Source organism: Rhinoderma darwinii, unplaced genomic scaffold (genome assembly GCF_050947455.1).
Source record: "Rhinoderma darwinii isolate aRhiDar2 unplaced genomic scaffold, aRhiDar2.hap1 Scaffold_495, whole genome shotgun sequence".
Taxonomy (NCBI): domain Eukaryota; kingdom Metazoa; phylum Chordata; class Amphibia; order Anura; family Rhinodermatidae; genus Rhinoderma; species Rhinoderma darwinii.
In genome coordinates, this window is record NW_027464042.1 from 131,701 (window position 1) to 148,426 (window position 16,726).

General features: G+C 45.4%; 7 non-coding genes and 1 pseudogene across 7 annotated transcripts; all 8 read left to right on the top strand.

Moving 5' to 3' along the window:
* Positions 1-605: 605 nt before the first annotated feature.
* LOC142720314 (U2 spliceosomal RNA) lies at positions 606-796 on the top strand. The gene has a single exon (XR_012873105.1). It is a non-coding gene; the product is annotated as a U2 spliceosomal RNA (small nuclear RNA).
* A 1,344-nt stretch (positions 797-2,140) lies between these two features.
* Positions 2,141-2,331, top strand: LOC142720316 (U2 spliceosomal RNA). Its single transcript, XR_012873107.1, has one exon. It is a non-coding gene; the product is annotated as a U2 spliceosomal RNA (small nuclear RNA).
* A 1,352-nt stretch (positions 2,332-3,683) lies between these two features.
* Positions 3,684-3,874, top strand: LOC142720318 (U2 spliceosomal RNA). Its single transcript, XR_012873108.1, has one exon. It is a non-coding gene; the product is annotated as a U2 spliceosomal RNA (small nuclear RNA).
* Positions 3,875-5,194: 1,320 nt separating this feature from the next.
* LOC142720319 (U2 spliceosomal RNA) lies at positions 5,195-5,385 on the top strand. The gene has a single exon (XR_012873109.1). It is a non-coding gene; the product is annotated as a U2 spliceosomal RNA (small nuclear RNA).
* A 6,315-nt stretch (positions 5,386-11,700) lies between these two features.
* Positions 11,701-11,917, top strand: LOC142720253 (U2 spliceosomal RNA; annotated as a pseudogene).
* A 1,336-nt stretch (positions 11,918-13,253) lies between these two features.
* Positions 13,254-13,444, top strand: LOC142720320 (U2 spliceosomal RNA). Its single transcript, XR_012873110.1, has one exon. It is a non-coding gene; the product is annotated as a U2 spliceosomal RNA (small nuclear RNA).
* Positions 13,445-14,788: 1,344 nt separating this feature from the next.
* Positions 14,789-14,979, top strand: LOC142720321 (U2 spliceosomal RNA). Its single transcript, XR_012873111.1, has one exon. It is a non-coding gene; the product is annotated as a U2 spliceosomal RNA (small nuclear RNA).
* Positions 14,980-16,327: 1,348 nt separating this feature from the next.
* On the top strand, positions 16,328-16,518 carry LOC142720212 (U2 spliceosomal RNA). Its single transcript, XR_012873021.1, has one exon. It is a non-coding gene; the product is annotated as a U2 spliceosomal RNA (small nuclear RNA).
* The last annotated feature ends 208 nt before the right edge of the window (positions 16,519-16,726 follow it).

Here is a 16,726-nt window from a genome sequence, read left to right on the forward strand (position 1 = left end):
ATAAATGTGCAAAAAAAAGACAGCCTGGCGGCCGGCTGTTGCAGTGTTGCCCTCTCAGGCAACACTGAGTGACTGACTGAGCCGCACCGTCTTATATAAAGTTCAGACGGAACTTTGCACGTGTCATAGTGGAGCCCTCAGGATTCCAGAGCCAGCTTTCTGACATCATAATGGGGCCTGCCTCAGAGATAAAAGCCTGGGCCCAGGCAGTGTTGGTCAGTGCTGCTCAGCAGGCAGCACTGGACTGGACTGGACTGGATTACAGCTGATACAAGGTGTGAAGGAACAAGGGGTGGCTGTGGGCATGCACTTGCTGCCGCTGCCAGTGTTTATCTGCATGGCAGGAGGGCATTTGGGCGTTGCCAGGAAGGCGTTTTTATGTAGATTCCTCCTCTTTCAGCACTGCATTGTGGTGCAAGCAAAAGAAGCAAATCCTGTGTAGCTTCCTCTCCGGCCTTTATTCACCTCCCTCCCGCTTAGTAGCTGTAAATGTGTGTGAGCCTGCAGGGCCCCATGGAATTGCCTAGGAGTAGGCTGAATCAATCGCTGCAAGGGGTGAACAGCAGTATGGGACAGGCTCGGGCAAGGCAAGGGCCGCTCGGGTTATCGCTTCTCGGCCTTTTGGCTAAGATCAAGTGTAGTATCTGTTCTTATCAGTTTAATATCTGATACGTCCCCTATCTGGGGACCATATATTAAATGGATTTTTAGAACAGGGAGATGGAAATAGAGCTTGCTCTGTCCACTCCACGCATTGACCTGGTATTGCAGTATTTCCAGGACCGGTGCACCCTTCCCTTATGTGTTGACTAAAATCAGATTCCAAAAGTGCTATTTGTGTTTGCTATTGTTTTTGTCTTTCTGATGGGATCTCCCCTTTTAATCCCATTATTTCAACACCTGTTGGACAATGCATTTGTACAGTCATGTGTGATAATGAGCTCATTTATTAAATGCAATTAATTAATACATTGCCACCTCTTGTTGTGTGTGTGTGTGTGTGTGTGTGTGTGTGTGTGTGTGTGTGTGTGTGTGTGTGTGTGTGTGTGTGTGTGTGTGTGTGTCTTCTGTGTTTCTGTGTTTCCGGCATTTCACATTGGAACAGCTCATTCACCTTCCTTGTCTTCTCTCCGCCCTCCCTTTTAGGTAGGTTAAAGAGCTGCACCTGAGCCAGCCACTGATTGATTGATGCAGCACCACAGTCAAATAGTGGAGTGGAGTAGGGGGAACAGCAAACAGCCATTAAAGCAGCCCGCCCGCCACAATGGACCTACCTGTGTACACTAGATGGATGTGATGGAATGTACTGTCGTCCCTACATTTCCAAGAAGAAGTAAGAATTGCAGTTGCAACAAACCCTTGCTTGCCTACAAAGAGAGCAGCAATTTGGATTTGTTACTATGTTACCTGGAAGAATAACAAACTGTGCAAGGATGGAGGTTGTAGGAGCAAAGAGAAGTTGTCTGTAAAGTTGGTGGATGCCTATTTTCCATTTTGCAGTCCCTTGTCTCCCTCTTGTGGCCTCCTGGAGGCAAATAAATGTGCAAAAAAAAGACAGCCTGGCGGCCGGCTGTTGCAGTGTTGCCCTCTCAGGCAACACTGAGTGACTGACTGAGCCGCACCGTCTTATATAAAGTTCAGACGGAACTTTGCACGTGTCATAGTGGAGCCCTCAGGATTCCAGAGCCAGCTTTCTGACATCATAATGGGGCCTGCCTCAGAGATAAAAGCCTGGGCCCAGGCAGTGTTGGTCAGTGCTGCTCAGCAGGCAGCACTGGACTGGACTGGACTGGATTACAGCTGATACAAGGTGTGAAGGAACAAGGGGTGGCTGTGGGCATGCACTTGCTGCCGCTGCCAGTGTTTATCTGCATGGCAGGAGGGCATTTGGGCGTTGCCAGGAAGGCGTTTTTATGTAGATTCCTCCTCTTTCAGCACTGCATTGTGGTGCAAGCAAAAGAAGCAAATCCTGTGTAGCTTCCTCTCCGGCCTTTATTCACCTCCCTCCCGCTTAGTAGCTGTAAATGTGTGTGAGCCTGCAGGGCCCCATGGAATTGCCTAGGAGTAGGCTGAATCAATCGCTGCAAGGGGTGAACAGCAGTATGGGACAGGCTCGGGCAAGGCAAGGGCCGCTCGGGTTATCGCTTCTCGGCCTTTTGGCTAAGATCAAGTGTAGTATCTGTTCTTATCAGTTTAATATCTGATACGTCCCCTATCTGGGGACCATATATTAAATGGATTTTTAGAACAGGGAGATGGAAATAGAGCTTGCTCTGTCCACTCCACGCATTGACCTGGTATTGCAGTATTTCCAGGACCGGTGCACCCTTCTCCCTTATGTGTTGACTAAAATCAGATTCCAAAAGTGCTATTTGTGTTTGCTATTGTTTTTGTCTTTCTGATGGGATCTCCCCTTTTAATCCCATTATTTCAACACCTGTTGGACAATGCATTTGTACAGTCATGTGTGATAATGAGCTCATTTATTAAATGCAATTAATTAATACATTGCCACCTCTTGTTGTGTGTGTGTGTGTGTGTGTGTGTGTGTGTGTGTGTGTGTGTGTGTGTGTGTGTGTGTGTGTGTGTGTGTGTGTGTGTGTGTGTCTTCTGTGTTTCTGTGTTTCCGGCATTTCACATTGGAACAGCTCATTCACCTTCCTTGTCTTCTCTCCGCCCTCCCTTTTAGGTAGGTTAAAGAGCTGCACCTGAGCCAGCCACTGATTGATTGATGCAGCACCACAGTCAAATAGTGGAGTGGAGTAGGGGGAACAGCAAACAGCCATTAAAGCAGCCCGCCCGCCACAATGGACCTACCTGTGTACACTAGATGGATGTGATGGAATGTACTGTCGTCCCTACATTTCCAAGAAGAAGTAAGAATTGCAGTTGCAACAAACCCTTGCTTGCCTACAAAGAGAGCAGCAATTTGGATTTGTTACTATGTTACCTGGAAGAATAACAAACTGTGCAAGGATGGAGGTTGTAGGAGCAAAGAGAAGTTGTCTGTAAAGTTGGTGGATGCCTATTTTCCATTTTGCAGTCCCTTGTCTCCCTCTTGTGGCCTCCTGGAGGCAAATAAATGTGCAAAAAAAAGACAGCCTGGCGGCCGGCTGTTGCAGTGTTGCCCTCTCAGGCAACACTGAGTGACTGACTGAGCCGCACCGTCTTATATAAAGTTCAGACGGAACTTTGCACGTGTCATAGTGGAGCCCTCAGGATTCCAGAGCCAGCTTTCTGACATCATAATGGGGCCTGCCTCAGAGATAAAAGCCTGGGCCCAGGCAGTGTTGGTCAGTGCTGCTCAGCAGGCAGCACTGGACTGGACTGGACTGGATTACAGCTGATACAAGGTGTGAAGGAACAAGGGGTGGCTGTGGGCATGCACTTGCTGCCGCTGCCAGTGTTTATCTGCATGGCAGGAGGGCATTTGGGCGTTGCCAGGAAGGCGTTTTTATGTAGATTCCTCCTCTTTCAGCACTGCATTGTGGTGCAAGCAAAAGAAGCAAATCCTGTGTAGCTTCCTCTCCGGCCTTTATTCACCTCCCTCCCGCTTAGTAGCTGTAAATGTGTGTGAGCCTGCAGGGCCCCATGGAATTGCCTAGGAGTAGGCTGAATCAATCGCTGCAAGGGGTGAACAGCAGTATGGGACAGGCTCGGGCAAGGCAAGGGCCGCTCGGGTTATCGCTTCTCGGCCTTTTGGCTAAGATCAAGTGTAGTATCTGTTCTTATCAGTTTAATATCTGATACGTCCCCTATCTGGGGACCATATATTAAATGGATTTTTAGAACAGGGAGATGGAAATAGAGCTTGCTCTGTCCACTCCACGCATTGACCTGGTATTGCAGTATTTCCAGGACCGGTGCACCCTTCCCTTATGTGTTGACTAAAATCAGATTCCAAAAGTGCTATTTGTGTTTGCTATTGTTTTTGTCTTTCTGATGGGATCTCCCCTTTTAATCCCATTATTTCAACACCTGTTGGACAATGCATTTGTACAGTCATGTGTGATAATGAGCTCATTTATTAAATGCAATTAATTAATACATTGCCACCTCTTGTTGTGTGTGTGTGTGTGTGTGTGTGTGTGTGTGTGTGTGTGTGTGTGTGTGTGTGTCTTCTGTGTTTCTGTGTTTCCGGCATTTCACATTGGAACAGCTCATTCACCTTCCTTGTCTTCTCTCCGCCCTCCCTTTTAGGTAGGTTAAAGAGCTGCACCTGAGCCAGCCACTGATTGATTGATGCAGCACCACAGTCAAATAGTGGAGTGGAGTAGGGGGAACAGCAAACAGCCATTAAAGCAGCCCGCCCGCCACAATGGACCTACCTGTGTACACTAGATGGATGTGATGGAATGTACTGTCGTCCCTACATTTCCAAGAAGAAGTAAGAATTGCAGTTGCAACAAACCCTTGCTTGCCTACAAAGAGAGCAGCAATTTGGATTTGTTACTATGTTACCTGGAAGAATAACAAACTGTGCAAGGATGGAGGTTGTAGGAGCAAAGAGAAGTTGTCTGTAAAGTTGGTGGATGCCTATTTTCCATTTTGCAGTCCCTTGTCTCCCTCTTGTGGCCTCCTGGAGGCAAATAAATGTGCAAAAAAAAGACAGCCTGGCGGCCGGCTGTTGCAGTGTTGCCCTCTCAGGCAACACTGAGTGACTGACTGAGCCGCACCGTCTTATATAAAGTTCAGACGGAACTTTGCACGTGTCATAGTGGAGCCCTCAGGATTCCAGAGCCAGCTTTCTGACATCATAATGGGGCCTGCCTCAGAGATAAAAGCCTGGGCCCAGGCAGTGTTGGTCAGTGCTGCTCAGCAGGCAGCACTGGACTGGACTGGACTGGATTACAGCTGATACAAGGTGTGAAGGAACAAGGGGTGGCTGTGGGCATGCACTTGCTGCCGCTGCCAGTGTTTATCTGCATGGCAGGAGGGCATTTGGGCGTTGCCAGGAAGGCGTTTTTATGTAGATTCCTCCTCTTTCAGCACTGCATTGTGGTGCAAGCAAAAGAAGCAAATCCTGTGTAGCTTCCTCTCCGGCCTTTATTCACCTCCCTCCCGCTTAGTAGCTGTAAATGTGTGTGAGCCTGCAGGGCCCCATGGAATTGCCTAGGAGTAGGCTGAATCAATCGCTGCAAGGGGTGAACAGCAGTATGGGACAGGCTCGGGCAAGGCAAGGGCCGCTCGGGTTATCGCTTCTCGGCCTTTTGGCTAAGATCAAGTGTAGTATCTGTTCTTATCAGTTTAATATCTGATACGTCCCCTATCTGGGGACCATATATTAAATGGATTTTTAGAACAGGGAGATGGAAATAGAGCTTGCTCTGTCCACTCCACGCATTGACCTGGTATTGCAGTATTTCCAGGACCGGTGCACCCTTCCCTTATGTGTTGACTAAAATCAGATTCCAAAAGTGCTATTTGTGTTTGCTATTGTTTTTGTCTTTCTGATGGGATCTCCCCTTTTAATCCCATTATTTCAACACCTGTTGGACAATGCATTTGTACAGTCATGTGTGATAATGAGCTCATTTATTAAATGCAATTAATTAATACATTGCCACCTCTTGTTGTGTGTGTGTGTGTGTGTGTGTGTGTGTGTGTGTGTGTGTCTTCTGTGTTTCTGTGTTTCCGGCATTTCACATTGGAACAGCTCATTCACCTTCCTTGTCTTCTCTCCGCCCTCCCTTTTAGGTAGGTTAAAGAGCTGCACCTGAGCCAGCCACTGATTGATTGATGCAGCACCACAGTCAAATAGTGGAGTGGAGTAGGGGGAACAGCAAACAGCCATTAAAGCAGCCCGCCCGCCACAATGGACCTACCTGTGTACACTAGATGGATGTGATGGAATGTACTGTCGTCCCTACATTTCCAAGAAGAAGTAAGAATTGCAGTTGCAACAAACCCTTGCTTGCCTACAAAGAGAGCAGCAATTTGGATTTGTTACTATGTTACCTGGAAGAATAACAAACTGTGCAAGGATGGAGGTTGTAGGAGCAAAGAGAAGTTGTCTGTAAAGTTGGTGGATGCCTATTTTCCATTTTGCAGTCCCTTGTCTCCCTCTTGTGGCCTCCTGGAGGCAAATAAATGTGCAAAAAAAAGACAGCCTGGCGGCCGGCTGTTGCAGTGTTGCCCTCTCAGGCAACACTGAGTGACTGACTGAGCCGCACCGTCTTATATAAAGTTCAGACGGAACTTTGCACGTGTCATAGTGGAGCCCTCAGGATTCCAGAGCCAGCTTTCTGACATCATAATGGGGCCTGCCTCAGAGATAAAAGCCTGGGCCCAGGCAGTGTTGGTCAGTGCTGCTCAGCAGGCAGCACTGGACTGGACTGGACTGGATTACAGCTGATACAAGGTGTGAAGGAACAAGGGGTGGCTGTGGGCATGCACTTGCTGCCGCTGCCAGTGTTTATCTGCATGGCAGGAGGGCATTTGGGCGTTGCCAGGAAGGCGTTTTTATGTAGATTCCTCCTCTTTCAGCACTGCATTGTGGTGCAAGCAAAAGAAGCAAATCCTGTGTAGCTTCCTCTCCGGCCTTTATTCACCTCCCTCCCGCTTAGTAGCTGTAAATGTGTGTGAGCCTGCAGGGCCCCATGGAATTGCCTAGGAGTAGGCTGAATCAATCGCTGCAAGGGGTGAACAGCAGTATGGGACAGGCTCGGGCAAGGCAAGGGCCGCTCGGGTTATCGCTTCTCGGCCTTTTGGCTCAGATCAGGTTTATTGCCTGGTCTGGGCCGGGGGTTCGGTCTTTCGTGGAGTCCTATCCGACGTTTTTGGGAGCGATCATCGTGCCGTTGGGCATTCCATTTCAAGATGGCAGCTGTGCGTAACACTATCCGTTTCGTGGTGAATGAGCAGAGGAGAGACGAAGTTGATACTGGACATATCATTGAGAACATCCTTCTGGACCTGGCTGGAGTTAAGTTGGTAGAGGTATTCTGTATCCAAGCTTTCAGCAATATTGCTACATATGATGTATCCTTTTTTGAGGCCGCCTACTGTTTAAACGTTTTTCAGTTGCTAAAGGAAAAACACATGCATGAGGCATTAACATCCATTGAAGTGCAACCTCTTTTTTCTACAGTGGAGAAATGTATAACAATTCATATGTATAACCCATTTTTGGATAGAAGGCTGGTCAGGGCTTTTTTAGCTCATTACTGTACCCATGTTAGAGGTGGTGTGGAGCAGAAGAACCTATGGGGAGTCTTTAATGGTGATATCAAGTACTGGGTCAGGCTGAAACCTGACTCCAGCTGTATTGGAGGAGTGATGAATCCTCCTGCTAATTTTTCCATTGGTGGGAATAAGGGATATCTGTACTACCAAGATATGCCATGCTTTTGTAGATCATGTTTTTCCTACGGGCATACCAAAGATGCATGCAAAGGCAAAGTTTGCAGAAATTGCAAGGAAACAGGACATGAGGCTAGTGCATGTATTTCCCCATCCAGGTGTGATATTTGTGGTTTGCCTGGTCATACCTGTAGGAAATGTCCAAAGGTGTTTCCTTTCTTAGGACAAGAGAGAAGAACATGGGGCAGACAGGTGAGAACAACAAGTTCCCTTGCTGCCTCTTCTGAGGTAATTTCAGAGCCAGCTGGCAATGTTTCTGTGGCTGCTTCTCAGGACCCTGGGAAAGCTGGATTAGGAGAGGTTCTAACCTCACATACTGACAGCATGGAGTTGGGTGTGGTCCCTCCTGCAGAGCCAACTGTTGATGAGACACCTGGGGTTATACCTATGGAAGGTAAAGACACAGCGCCACCTAGTGGGTGTGCATACCCTGATAACGGTGCAAGTATGCAAATTTTGTCCTTTTCTAGCCCAGAGTCAAAAATGGACGATTCAGCAAAAGTGGAGTGGTCAATATCGGAGGAGGACGAGAAGGAGGCCAGGATGCCTAGTGCCACTAGTGCGGAAATCTTCCATAAAGTTGTCTCAAAAAGGGGGAAGTCTGGAAAGGCGGTGAAGAGACTTAAGATAGGCTTATTGGAAGATTCTGCTCATGCAAATCCTTTTTCTTTGCTGGATAGTGACTCCAGTTCTAGCCCTAAGTCATCTGAGGTGGCCTCAGAAGTACCCAGCTCTCCTGGGGAAGGTTTCCTCAGTGAAGTCAATGTGGCAAATTTGGAAAGAGCGATGTATTTCCCTGGGACGTGATATGTTCTGGTTTTTTCCATGGCTTTCCATTGCACTAACAATACTATGCCCGCATGTCTTTGAGATTAAAAATTGTCTCACAAAATGTACGGGTGTTCTCCTCTGCTCACAAGCGTGCTGCAGTCCTGGACTTTTTGGCCTCTAAGGGCAGTGACATTGTTTGCGTACAAGAATGTGGTTTGTCAAAAATGCCTAGGAAAGAAGAATGGAAGTTTGGGGAAGCAATTTGGTCTTTTTCTTCCACAAATAGGAATGATGGAATTGGTATTCTTTTTAAAAATAATGAGTTTGTCATCAAACAGACTCAAATTATACAGGAAGGAAGATGTGTCTGTGTGTTACTATCCTATAAGGGGTGGCAGTTTAGGCTTATCAATATCTATGGCCATGCTGTGAAAACTGATAGGTTGGCACTTTTTGATTCTTTAAAATTTTTTCTTCATGGTAAAGTTCCTGTAATTATTGTTGGTGACATTAACTGTATCCTGGAGAAGCAGGCCCGAGCTGGGTCCACAGAGTCTAATGTGGATGTCACTGGAGTTTTGTGGAATAAAATTTTGCAGGACTTTGCTTTGCAGGACGCTGTCACCAGGAAACCAGGTCCATTTACTTACCATGCCGATGACGGAAGAACAGATTCTCGTCTGGACTTTTTCTTTTTTTCTATTTCAGCAATGAAATGTGTAGATTATGCGCAGGAGAGAGTGTGGTTTTCAGATCACGAGTGTTTGTTGGGGGTTTTTGTTATAAATAATTTCTTTTATGGTAGAGGGGTATGGAAGATGAATGTTAGTTTTCTGAGTGATGAAAGGGTGAAAACTAGGTTTGGGAAAAAATATGGGTTTTGGGTTAGGAAGAAAAGTTCTTTCTCTAATGTGTGTGAATGGTGGGTATGGGTGAAAAAAAAGATTGGTGGTTTCTTTAGACAGATAGGGTATAGAAGAGCGAGAAGGAAAAGATTAGAATATTCACGCTTTAATATGCGGATGACGTTCCTTCAACAATGTAAAAATTTGGGTATGGATGTAAGACACGATTTGGAAAAAACAAAAAAAGATATTAAGGAGTGGTTCCGAGAGAAAGGGAAAGAAATAATATTTAGATCTAAGGTGGAGGTTAGAGATAATCACGAGAAGTGCACTAGATTTTTCTTTAAAAAAATGTGTGGTGGGAAAAGTGGAATGAATGTGTTATTGGATAAGGATGATAAAGAGGTGTTTGGTAAGGATGTGATTGATGTGGTGTCTGATTTTTATAAACAACTGTATGATTTGAAGAAGTGTGATCTGGGTGATGATGAGGAGTTTTTGGATATTGTGGGTAATTTTGTTCCTGAAAGTGAATATGAGTCTTTGCTTGGTGAGATTATGGATGGTGAAGTAAAGGATGTGGTGGGAAGTATGGCTAAAAATAAGTCTCCAGGGATCGATGGAATACCAGCTGAGTTCTATGGGAAATATTGGGATATAATTGGGAAGGATGTTATAGATGTTATGAGAGTGTTGTTTTCTGGGATGAATATGTGTGATGTGATGAAGAAGGGTATGGTAGTTTTGTTGCATAAAAAAGGAGATAAGAGACGGTTAGAAAACTGGCGACCAATTACTTTGCTTAATACGGATTATAAAATTTTTGCCAAGCTGATTGCGAATCGTATGAGGAATGTTATTGGGTGTGTGATTGATGAGGATCAGGTATGTGCGGTACCGAAAAGGAAATTGCATGAGAATGTGGCGTTGGTGCGGGACATGCTTGAGGATTGTAAGGGTCGGAATAAGAAGGTGATTGTGTGTGCGTTAGATTTTGAGAAAGCATTTGATCGTGTGGCGCATGTGTTTTTGTTCAAAGTGTTAGAGAGAATGGGTTTTCCGGTTCAGTTTGTGAGTTTGTTGAAGAAATTATACGCGAATGCAAAGAGTTGTGTGCAGGTGAATGGGTTTTTTTCAGAATCATTTAGTATTATGTCTGGTGTGCGACAGGGTTGTCCGTTGTCTCCCATCCTTTTTATTTGTGCGATTGAACCATTGTTGCAAATGATTAGAAATGATAAGGTTGTGAAAGGTTTGGTGGTGCCCGGGTGTGATGGAAAGCGTGTGAAAGCTTTGGGATATATGGATGATATTTGTGTATTGTGTGATTCAGTGTATGATATGTCCAGAGTGAAGTTGATTGTAAATATGTTTTGTATTGCGTCTGCTTTTAAAATAAATTGGGGTAAGAGCAAATTTAAATTTTTCTTCAGTAATGAACGGGTGAGTGATCCTGATATGGAACAGGTGAATGGTGTGAAAATTTTGGGTATTGTGTTTGATGATGAGTTGAAAGGGAGAGAAAGTTGGGATGAGTTAGGTGGTAGGATTGTGAGAAAGTTGGAAATGTGGAGAATGAGGGATCTTTCTTTTTCGGGGAAGGTTTTAATTGTCAAAAGCATTATTCTACCTATGATTTTATATGTTGCTTTGGTTTTTCCTCCTGCTGTTGCTATGTTAAAAAAAGTGAATAGAGTTTTGTTCCTTTTTTTATGGGGGAGCGGGATTGAGAAGGCAAGGAGAGAAATTCTAATGAAAAGCAGACGTAATGGAGGCTTGGATTTCCCAAATTTGGAGATTTTCATTGGAATTAATTGTGTACGTTTTTTTGTTGAGCTTTTATTTAAAGAATCCAAGGCTTCTAGAATGTCGAAGTATTTAGCTGGAACGGTGATTCAGCGTTTAAGGTGGGAAAAACGGAATTTATGTAAACCAATTGCTTTTCAGTGCACAGGGTGGTATTTGTATGTAGAAAAATTTATCAAAAAATTCCAGCTAGAGGATGTAAGAATGGAGAGATTTCTGAGTGAAAAGAATGTTGTGAGAAGTATGTGTATGAATAATGTGATGTGTTCTGTAAATGGTTTGAATTCGAAGGAGTCTAAGTCTGTGTGGAAGAAGATTGTTACGTATGATGTGTCAAATAAGCAGAAAGATTTGTTATGGATGTCGGTACATGGAGTGTTGCCTGTAAGGAGTGTTCAGAAAAGAAGAGGTTTGGTTGCATCTGAAAGGTGTCCGAGAGAAGGTTGTGGGGATGATGAGGATGTGAGTCATGTGTTTTGGTCGTGTAAGCATGCAAAGGATGTTTGGAAAAAGTTGAGTGGGTTGTGTGAAGAATTGACTGGTTTGAAGGTTTTGACGTATGAAATTGTCTTGTTTGGTTTGTGTAGTTTGGGTAGTGAAAAGGATAGAGTGTTGTGGATTTTTCTGACTTGTGTGAAAGAAGTATTGTGGAATACGAGGAATTTGAATGTGTATAAAAGAGAAGTATTTGAGATGGAGGATGTGGTTAGTATGGTATTGGCTAAATTGTATTTTTATTATAAATGGGATCTAGAAAGAGGTATGGATGCGGAAGGGATATGGCGAATGTTGAAATGGAGGTATTTAGTTTGAGGAATTTGTTTGATTTATCTTGTATTTGATGGAAAAATAAAATAATGAACCAGAGTGATGAGATTTTTTGAAAAATAGAGAGGTGGTTTGAACAACTACAGTTCTCGGTTTTATTCAAAAAAACCTGAATGGTTTAATAAAAAAAAAAAAAAAAAAAAAAAAAAAAATCTGTTCTTATCAGTTTAATATCTGATACGTCCCCTATCTGGGGACCATATATTAAATGGATTTTTAGAACAGGGAGATGGAAATAGAGCTTGCTCTGTCCACTCCACGCATTGACCTGGTATTGCAGTATTTCCAGGACCGGTGCACCCTTCCCTTATGTGTTGACTAAAATCAGATTCCAAAAGTGCTATTTGTGTTTGCTATTGTTTTTGTCTTTCTGATGGGATCTCCCCTTTTAATCCCATTATTTCAACACCTGTTGGACAATGCATTTGTACAGTCATGTGTGATAATGAGCTCATTTATTAAATGCAATTAATTAATACATTGCCACCTCTTGTTGTGTGTGTGTGTGTGTGTGTGTGTGTGTGTGTGTGTGTGTGTGTGTGTGTGTGTGTGTGTGTGTGTGTGTCTTCTGTGTTTCTGTGTTTCCGGCATTTCACATTGGAACAGCTCATTCACCTTCCTTGTCTTCTCTCCGCCCTCCCTTTTAGGTAGGTTAAAGAGCTGCACCTGAGCCAGCCACTGATTGATTGATGCAGCACCACAGTCAAATAGTGGAGTGGAGTAGGGGGAACAGCAAACAGCCATTAAAGCAGCCCGCCCGCCACAATGGACCTACCTGTGTACACTAGATGGATGTGATGGAATGTACTGTCGTCCCTACATTTCCAAGAAGAAGTAAGAATTGCAGTTGCAACAAACCCTTGCTTGCCTACAAAGAGAGCAGCAATTTGGATTTGTTACTATGTTACCTGGAAGAATAACAAACTGTGCAAGGATGGAGGTTGTAGGAGCAAAGAGAAGTTGTCTGTAAAGTTGGTGGATGCCTATTTTCCATTTTGCAGTCCCTTGTCTCCCTCTTGTGGCCTCCTGGAGGCAAATAAATGTGCAAAAAAAAGACAGCCTGGCGGCCGGCTGTTGCAGTGTTGCCCTCTCAGGCAACACTGAGTGACTGACTGAGCCGCACCGTCTTATATAAAGTTCAGACGGAACTTTGCACGTGTCATAGTGGAGCCCTCAGGATTCCAGAGCCAGCTTTCTGACATCATAATGGGGCCTGCCTCAGAGATAAAAGCCTGGGCCCAGGCAGTGTTGGTCAGTGCTGCTCAGCAGGCAGCACTGGACTGGACTGGACTGGATTACAGCTGATACAAGGTGTGAAGGAACAAGGGGTGGCTGTGGGCATGCACTTGCTGCCGCTGCCAGTGTTTATCTGCATGGCAGGAGGGCATTTGGGCGTTGCCAGGAAGGCGTTTTTATGTAGATTCCTCCTCTTTCAGCACTGCATTGTGGTGCAAGCAAAAGAAGCAAATCCTGTGTAGCTTCCTCTCCGGCCTTTATTCACCTCCCTCCCGCTTAGTAGCTGTAAATGTGTGTGAGCCTGCAGGGCCCCATGGAATTGCCTAGGAGTAGGCTGAATCAATCGCTGCAAGGGGTGAACAGCAGTATGGGACAGGCTCGGGCAAGGCAAGGGCCGCTCGGGTTATCGCTTCTCGGCCTTTTGGCTAAGATCAAGTGTAGTATCTGTTCTTATCAGTTTAATATCTGATACGTCCCCTATCTGGGGACCATATATTAAATGGATTTTTAGAACAGGGAGATGGAAATAGAGCTTGCTCTGTCCACTCCACGCATTGACCTGGTATTGCAGTATTTCCAGGACCGGTGCACCCTTCCCTTATGTGTTGACTAAAATCAGATTCCAAAAGTGCTATTTGTGTTTGCTATTGTTTTTGTCTTTCTGATGGGATCTCCCCTTTTAATCCCATTATTTCAACACCTGTTGGACAATGCATTTGTACAGTCATGTGTGATAATGAGCTCATTTATTAAATGCAATTAATTAATACATTGCCACCTCTTGTTGTGTGTGTGTGTGTGTGTGTGTGTGTGTGTGTGTGTGTGTGTGTGTGTGTGTGTGTGTGTGTGTGTGTGTGTGTGTGTCTTCTGTGTTTCTGTGTTTCCGGCATTTCACATTGGAACAGCTCATTCACCTTCCTTGTCTTCTCTCCGCCCTCCCTTTTAGGTAGGTTAAAGAGCTGCACCTGAGCCAGCCACTGATTGATTGATGCAGCACCACAGTCAAATAGTGGAGTGGAGTAGGGGGAACAGCAAACAGCCATTAAAGCAGCCCGCCCGCCACAATGGACCTACCTGTGTACACTAGATGGATGTGATGGAATGTACTGTCGTCCCTACATTTCCAAGAAGAAGTAAGAATTGCAGTTGCAACAAACCCTTGCTTGCCTACAAAGAGAGCAGCAATTTGGATTTGTTACTATGTTACCTGGAAGAATAACAAACTGTGCAAGGATGGAGGTTGTAGGAGCAAAGAGAAGTTGTCTGTAAAGTTGGTGGATGCCTATTTTCCATTTTGCAGTCCCTTGTCTCCCTCTTGTGGCCTCCTGGAGGCAAATAAATGTGCAAAAAAAAGACAGCCTGGCGGCCGGCTGTTGCAGTGTTGCCCTCTCAGGCAACACTGAGTGACTGACTGAGCCGCACCGTCTTATATAAAGTTCAGACGGAACTTTGCACGTGTCATAGTGGAGCCCTCAGGATTCCAGAGCCAGCTTTCTGACATCATAATGGGGCCTGCCTCAGAGATAAAAGCCTGGGCCCAGGCAGTGTTGGTCAGTGCTGCTCAGCAGGCAGCACTGGACTGGACTGGACTGGATTACAGCTGATACAAGGTGTGAAGGAACAAGGGGTGGCTGTGGGCATGCACTTGCTGCCGCTGCCAGTGTTTATCTGCATGGCAGGAGGGCATTTGGGCGTTGCCAGGAAGGCGTTTTTATGTAGATTCCTCCTCTTTCAGCACTGCATTGTGGTGCAAGCAAAAGAAGCAAATCCTGTGTAGCTTCCTCTCCGGCCTTTATTCACCTCCCTCCCGCTTAGTAGCTGTAAATGTGTGTGAGCCTGCAGGGCCCCATGGAATTGCCTAGGAGTAGGCTGAATCAATCGCTGCAAGGGGTGAACAGCAGTATGGGACAGGCTCGGGCAAGGCAAGGGCCGCTCGGGTTATCGCTTCTCGGCCTTTTGGCTAAGATCAAGTGTAGTATCTGTTCTTATCAGTTTAATATCTGATACGTCCCCTATCTGGGGACCATATATTAAATGGATTTTTAGAACAGGGAGATGGAAATAGAGCTTGCTCTGTCCACTCCACGCATTGACCTGGTATTGCAGTATTTCCAGGACCGGTGCACCCTTCCCTTATGTGTTGACTAAAATCAGATTCCAAAAGTGCTATTTGTGTTTGCTATTGTTTTTGTCTTTCTGATGGGATCTCCCCTTTTAATCCCATTATTTCAACACCTGTTGGACAATGCATTTGTACAGTCATGTGTGATAATGAGCTCATTTATTAAATGCAATTAATTAATACATTGCCACCTCTTGTTGTGTGTGTGTGTGTGTGTGTGTGTGTGTGTGTGTGTGTGTGTGTGTGTGTGTGTGTGTGTGTGTGTGTGTGTGTGTGTGTGTCTTCTGTGTTTCTGTGTTTCCGGCATTTCACATTGGAACAGCTCATTCACCTTCCTTGTCTTCTCTCCGCCCTCCCTTTTAGGTAGGTTAAAGAGCTGCACCTGAGCCAGCCACTGATTGATTGATGCAGCACCACAGTCAAATAGTGGAGTGGAGTAGGGGGAACAGCAAACAGCCATTAAAGCAGCCCGCCCGCCACAATGGACCTACCTGTGTACACTAGATGGATGTGATGGAATGTACTGTCGTCCCTACATTTCCAAGAAGAAGTAAGAATTGCAGTTGCAACAAACCCTTGCTTGCCTACAAAGAGAGCAGCAATTTGGATTTGTTACTATGTTACCTGGAAGAATAACAAACTGTGCAAGGATGGAGGTTGTAGGAGCAAAGAGAAGTTGTCTGTAAAGTTGGTGGATGCCTATTTTCCATTTTGCAGTCCCTTGTCTCCCTCTTGTGGCCTCCTGGAGGCAAATAAATGTGCAAAAAAAAGACAGCCTGGCGGCCGGCTGTTGCAGTGTTGCCCTCTCAGGCAACACTGAGTGACTGACTGAGCCGCACCGTCTTATATAAAGTTCAGACGGAACTTTGCACGTGTCATAGTGGAGCCCTCAGGATTCCAGAGCCAGCTTTCTGACATCATAATGGGGCCTGCCTCAGAGATAAAAGCCTGGGCCCAGGCAGTGTTGGTCAGTGCTGCTCAGCAGGCAGCACTGGACTGGACTGGACTGGATTACAGCTGATACAAGGTGTGAAGGAACAAGGGGTGGCTGTGGGCATGCACTTGCTGCCGCTGCCAGTGTTTATCTGCATGGCAGGAGGGCATTTGGGCGTTGCCAGGAAGGCGTTTTTATGTAGATTCCTCCTCTTTCAGCACTGCATTGTGGTGCAAGCAAAAGAAGCAAATCCTGTGTAGCTTCCTCTCCGGCCTTTATTCACCTCCCTCCCGCTTAGTAGCTGTAAATGTGTGTGAGCCTGCAGGGCCCCATGGAATTGCCTAGGAGTAGGCTGAATCAATCGCTGCAAGGGGTGAACAGCAGTATGGGACAGGCTCGGGCAAGGCAAGGGCCGCTCGGGTTATCGCTTCTCGGCCTTTTGGCTAAGATCAAGTGTAGTATCTGTTCTTATCAGTTTAATATCTGATACGTCCCCTATCTGGGGACCATATATTAAATGGATTTTTAGAACAGGGAGATGGAAATAGAGCTTGCTCTGTCCACTCCACGCATTGACCTGGTATTGCAGTATTTCCAGGACCGGTGCACCCTTCCCTTATGTGTTGACTAAAATCAGATTCCAAAAGTGCTATTTGTGTTTGCTATTGTTTTTGTCTTTCTGATGGGATCTCCCCTTTTAATCCCATTATTTCAACACCTGTTGGACAATGCATTTGTACAGTCATGTGTGATAATGAGCTCATTTATTAAATGCAATTAATTAATACATTGCCACCTCTTGTTGTGTGTGTGTGTGTGTGT